The sequence below is a fragment of the Herpailurus yagouaroundi genome, unplaced genomic scaffold, assembly GCF_014898765.1.
Source record: "Herpailurus yagouaroundi ecotype Mexico unplaced genomic scaffold, PumYag 67692, whole genome shotgun sequence".
Taxonomy (NCBI): domain Eukaryota; kingdom Metazoa; phylum Chordata; class Mammalia; order Carnivora; family Felidae; genus Herpailurus; species Herpailurus yagouaroundi.
The window spans coordinates 15600-21075 of record NW_024420492.1 but is presented as its reverse complement, the minus strand read 5'-3'; positions in this window follow the sequence as shown (position 1 = coordinate 21075).

Below are 5476 nucleotides of genomic sequence, written 5' to 3'. Positions count from 1 at the left end.
TTGAGAGACAAACGTCCACTGAGGGCTTGGCCCTCCTAAAAATGGTCACAATTCAGGAAAGGTTGGACAGTGAGAACACTTACAGCTTCTGGCTGCGAGGAGCTTGTCCAAAGATTTCACTCTCGTGCTTCCTACCCCACCTTCCCCATGCCAAGGGGCCATCCGGAGAACATTCTGAGTTTCTCTTCAATCTTAACGTGTCATCCCGGTCTCCTGTCTACCGTAAGGGGGTACAACCTCTCTGACCCTTCATGCTGTCGTGAAGATGGAAGCCCACAGTGCGTGGAACATTCCACCTTCTCAATTCCACGGTATGCCTACTGGCAGGAGGCCTGGGACAGAGAAGCGACACCAGAGAAGGAAGGTAATTACGGAAAAAGGAGCCTTAGCATCCCCCAATTAAGCAACTAGATGCTCAACACTCTCCTTCGGCACCTCTTTGCAAGAACTGTAAAAGGGCACCGTGCACGCGATTCGTTCCTGCATTTTTAAATCTCTCCCTACTTCACCCAGAACAGTAACAGAGGACCTCTGCTTACAAAATGTCTCTCCAAAGGCAAAGTCGTAAAAGAGGAGAGGAGGGGAGTTGGGGGTGATGAGGGTGACCCTTCAGCCCACCTGCCCTTTCTTCCACGGTCACTGAGACCTCCGGGCGAGGCTGAGCACAGTCTCGGGAGCCTCGCTTTCCCTGAGCGATCCCGCGGGAACGGCACCCAAATTCGTCCCGGAAGCCACGGTACTCCCCCGTGGCCGGCTCCCGGCTGCCCAGCATGCTCAGCAGGCACGAGGACGCTGCCCAAGCTCGGCACCCGCAGAAGCAGCCGTCTCCGAGGCTGCACCGCCCGGGTGCCCGGCGCCCGGCGCCCGGTGACACGGCCCCGAGGCGGGAAAGCCGGCTGCGCGCCCGCCCCGCTTCTGGACGCCAGGCCGGAAAGCCCGCGACCACAAGGCCCGCCCCGGTGACCGACGGGGTCCCAGCGCGGCCCCGGCACCGTCTGCGCAAGGGGGGACAGCGACGTGGCCTTTAGAGCCTGACGGCGGAGTTCCCCAAGACGGTCCGGCTGTCAGGCTCCCGCCGCCGGGCCCGCAAAGTGCCGCCGCCCTCGGACAATGGCTGTCTCGCCCCCGCCCGGCGCGCAGCGACCGGTGTCCCTCGGGAGCTCCGGGACCGACGCTCCCCCCGCCCCGGGCTCACCTGCAGGTCGCCGCCCTCCGCCCCGCGCCGCTCAGAGGCGGGCCCCGCGAGGCACAGGCCAGACCTCAGCACACGCCCTCAGGTCCCCGTCGCCGCCTGCCGCCCATTCCACCCCGCGCTCCGGCCGGAAGCGGAGTGACGCGCTTCCGGGGGAGGGGCTCCGAGCAGCCGCGCCGCGGCCCCGGGCCTCGCGCAGAGGAGGCGGCCTTCCGCCCGGGGCAGCCCTGGCGGCGGGAAAGAGTTAATGCTACCGAGTGTCCCGGCCCGCCGCGGCCTAGAGGGGCCTGTGCGCGGCTCGGCGAGCGGCTGTCGCCGCCTCGCGTCGCCGCTCCGGGAGGCGCTGCGCACCCGGCGGCGCCCGGTGCCCGGGAGCCCCTCCCGGCGAGGGTGACCGCCCCTGCGCGCGCGGGGTCCCCGGCCTTCCCGGGGCTTCCGTCCCGGTCACGATCGGCGGCCCTCAGAGGGCTCGTCCCTTTTCTGGGCCGCGCGTCCCCCACGACGATTACGTTTTCCTCGGGAGGTAGGTTTCAGCCTGTGAGACGGGATCCATGTGTGTAGTTGTCCCTGACCGGGAAATGGAGGCGCGGCTCGGCCTGGACCCCACAGGTGACCGACCAGAGCCCCTAGGCTGGGCTTTGGGGCCCCTGCGGTCCTGGCTCCCGCCTGTCCGCTACGGCATGCTCCCTGGAGGCCGGGAACCCCCTTTTCATCTGGCCTCCCCTGCAGTCTCTGCCAGAGTTGCCCGGGTAAAATGGGCATTCGTTCCACGGAGAGTTCGGAGTTCGTGAATCCCACCGTTCAGGGTCGCAGTATTTCGAGGTGTCGCTGTCTCCTAATCATCGCGGTTCTTGTAGTGTCAGCCTTCACCGGGCAGCGGGTTACTTACTAGGCGCACGACGTGCAGCCGGCGGTAGAGTCCGCAGGACCAGGTCTCTCTGTGATGCAGGGCGTCTGGCCGAAAGACTGAGGCACTTTCGCGACCATCACTAGCTAGGAAGAGGGAGCCCTGAGCTGAGCGCTGCGGGATTCCAAGGAAGTGAAAGTTGACCCGTGGCTGGGGAAATGGTAAAAGAAACGGGAAAAGGCTTGAGGGATCTGCCCGCCCCCGGGAGTGGGGCCACATCCACACAGAGAGGGAAAGGGAAGAGCAAAGCCTGGAAAGCTGGGAAAGATTGGGGTGTGAGAAGATCGGCAGTACCTTTTCACTAAGTGTGACTGGGCTGCATTTGGAGGAGACTTGCCTTAGAAAAGAAGTTCTCGTGGACCTGCCGCGGAGTGCCTAGCACGGGAGCGAGGCGATGGCACTGAATAAAGTAACTCCCGGAGCATCCCCGCAGGCTTTCCGAGGGAGCTTCTTTCCGGGGCAGTTCGTCTGGAAGGAAGGTTATGGTGGGAATGAAAATGGGAGATCGGGTCCAGGCCATTATGTTAGTGGTGCTTTCAGATGGAATCGGGAGCCCCTCTCTGATCCTTTTTGTGTGAGAGAAAAGGATTAAACACAGGCGGTCAGAAAAAGCATCTAAGTCACTGGAATGTTTCAAAGCAGGTTCATTTCCTTGGAATCCGAGTCAGGTTGGGACTTAATTTTCTTCCCAGGCTTTCAGAACCCGTGGACAGCGCTGCTTGAGATCCTCGCCATCAGGCCCAAAGCTGAGCATATAAATGGCAGCATCTGCTGGCGGTGCTCCTGTGTTCTCTACAGAACTTGTGTGACTTGTGCATTTCTACCCAGGGCCGCACATACACAGTCACGGGGGCCTTAGTTGACTTGTGCTTCATATCTGGCCTCAGGATCAGTATTAGCCTTTGTGTTCCTGATGCCAAGAGGGATTAACTTGCCTCAACTCCTCAAGGCAGACCAGGCCGGCCCCCTGGAATGGATCAGAGACGGGAAAGAAATACACCGATGTCCAGGCTCCCAAGATTGTGAGACGGGAATGAGAAACAGAAAAAAACCCAGTTGGCTCAGGACTGCACTTAGGCCAACTTTATGACGCACCAGAGATCACACACAGGTAGGGCATGTATCTCCCTGGTGGGAATAGTTAGCTGAAGTCTCACCTGAGGGGAGGACTCTCTGCCCAGAACCCTCACTCATTTGGACCCCAACCAGGCTGTTCAGCACAGGGCTCCCCCAGCCAGGAGGTTGGATGTTGTGAGCACTGGATTCGATGTATGAAATGTATGAACACTTCTCTGTTCTTCTCTACACTCTCTCCCTTTGTATGTTTGTTTAATTATGTATATTCAATCTCCCTTTTAATTAAAGCTTTCCTTCACAAACGAAACTGCAGCTATCGTGAATTACTACCATTCAGAACACCCTGCATGAAACGGACAGGCCTGATTCATACCATGGGTACGGAGTTGGAAGCAGAAGACGGGGAGACAAGTGGGAAAAGAGACCCTGTGAAGCTAGAAGAAACAAGGCACAAACTGGTGAATAGTGAATGAGTGCCAGTAACGATTTTCGTAGTTTGAAATCTGGTGCCAGAGTTGCTCAACCTTGCTGTGCGGCTCACCAAAGTCCCCGAAGACTTTCCTTTTGCAGTCACACTCCCCTGCATAGATAGGCACTGCTTGAAAAATGATGAAAGTAGAGTTGGGTAGCAATGACAGCAAATACATACAGTTTGTTCTGAGATACCACACAAGTGCTGTAGTGGGGATGAATGGTTTTGCTGGGTGACTGGCTGGAGATAATGATGCTGCTATTGGCTAATAAATTCACTTTTTCTTTCTCCATTTGTACTAGTTATCAATGATTAACTCCCTTAGTTATGGCTGCCTTTTAAAAAGTTGCTGATCCGTCGCCTGTTCTGGCTACCCACACTACCATGAACCGTTTTCCTTCATGATTACCTTAGTGCTTCATCATCTCTTGAGACCCAGCCGCACATGAGCGAGCAGCGTGCCAAACATGGTGAGGAGGCTGTGGGTCTAGTTGAGGAGGTACAGAATGTGTCTGGGCAACAGGTGAGAACAGGCAACTCAGAACCTGGTGAGTTTAGTTACGAAGTGGGGTGAGGAGCACAGTAATCTCATTGCTGGAGACGTGTTGAGAAATGCACAGTAGCCCCCCGCCACCCACCGCAAGCTGTTAGCTATCTTGGGTTGGTCCCATGTCCTTCGTCTATGGGGAGGATTTCTCATTTGCTGAAATAATGTACACACTGATACAGTCAGTGGATGTTTAGGGTCCCTAATACAAAAGTTAAAGCTCAGAACAGTTCTCCAAAAGGCCAGGGAAAGGACACTGTCCCTCACTCAGGGGATCAGGAAAATTAGAGTTGGTGAATTAACATCCAGTCTCTCTTGCCGAAAGGTTCCTTGAGTGCAGATGCTATGGTTATGCAATAAACAAAGTTGTATCAGAGCTGCTGCCGCTGGGATTAAGGGGTCAGTGCGGGATAGCGATGAGTTTCACACAGTGTGCGCTTGTCCAGGTAGGACTAGGTGTGAGATCTGGTGTCACGATCTTGTACATTTTGGGAGAAGGGAGCCGTGAAAGGCACAGCACAACAGGAACGTGGCTTTGGTTGTGGGAGACTTGTGGGAAGAAGGCAACTGAGATCACAACCAGAGGTCCAGGAGAGGCACAGACTGAAGGAGGCGTGTGGGTCAGAGGAACGCCGTAGCCTGAGCACCTCTGTGCTCAACAGGAAGCAGCTGGCTGTGCGCGGAGACGGCATGGCTGGAACGGGAGGTACCGGTGTCCCCGGTGAGGAGGCAGACGTGTCCTTGGGCTGTGGGAGGGGGACTGGCGAGGGGGCGTAGCATTTCACAGGACCGAGGATTGAGTGGTGTTGACATAATGTGCGGAGGGCAGAGAGTGTGGTGGGGACGCATCAGGGACGAAGCTGAGGAAGTTCATGAAGGATCCATGGCATCGGGACAATGAATAACACCTGGGACGGCACGGAGAAGGGCGAGCAGTAGCACGTGTGTGGAGGCAGAGCTGGGACAGGTGAATGGCAGGAACTCCTATGGGTGACAAGTCATCCTGCTCCAGTTCCCCTTGCCCTCTCCCTGTGGTGACAGTCTCTCTCTCTCTCTCTCTCTCCCGCAGCCCCTGCTGTTTCAGAGCCAAGCTCTTCCCAGGAATGTGGACGGGACAGGAACGTGAGGGATAACAGAGCCATGTGAAGCCTGTCTGGGGCACGAAGGGCACCGCGAGCAGAGGGGAGGGACAGCGGAAGCTGATGGCACTTGCCAGGACGCAGTGGCTTCTCCGCGCCACGCTCCTCACTCACTCGACAGACAGGACACGTCCTACACTGC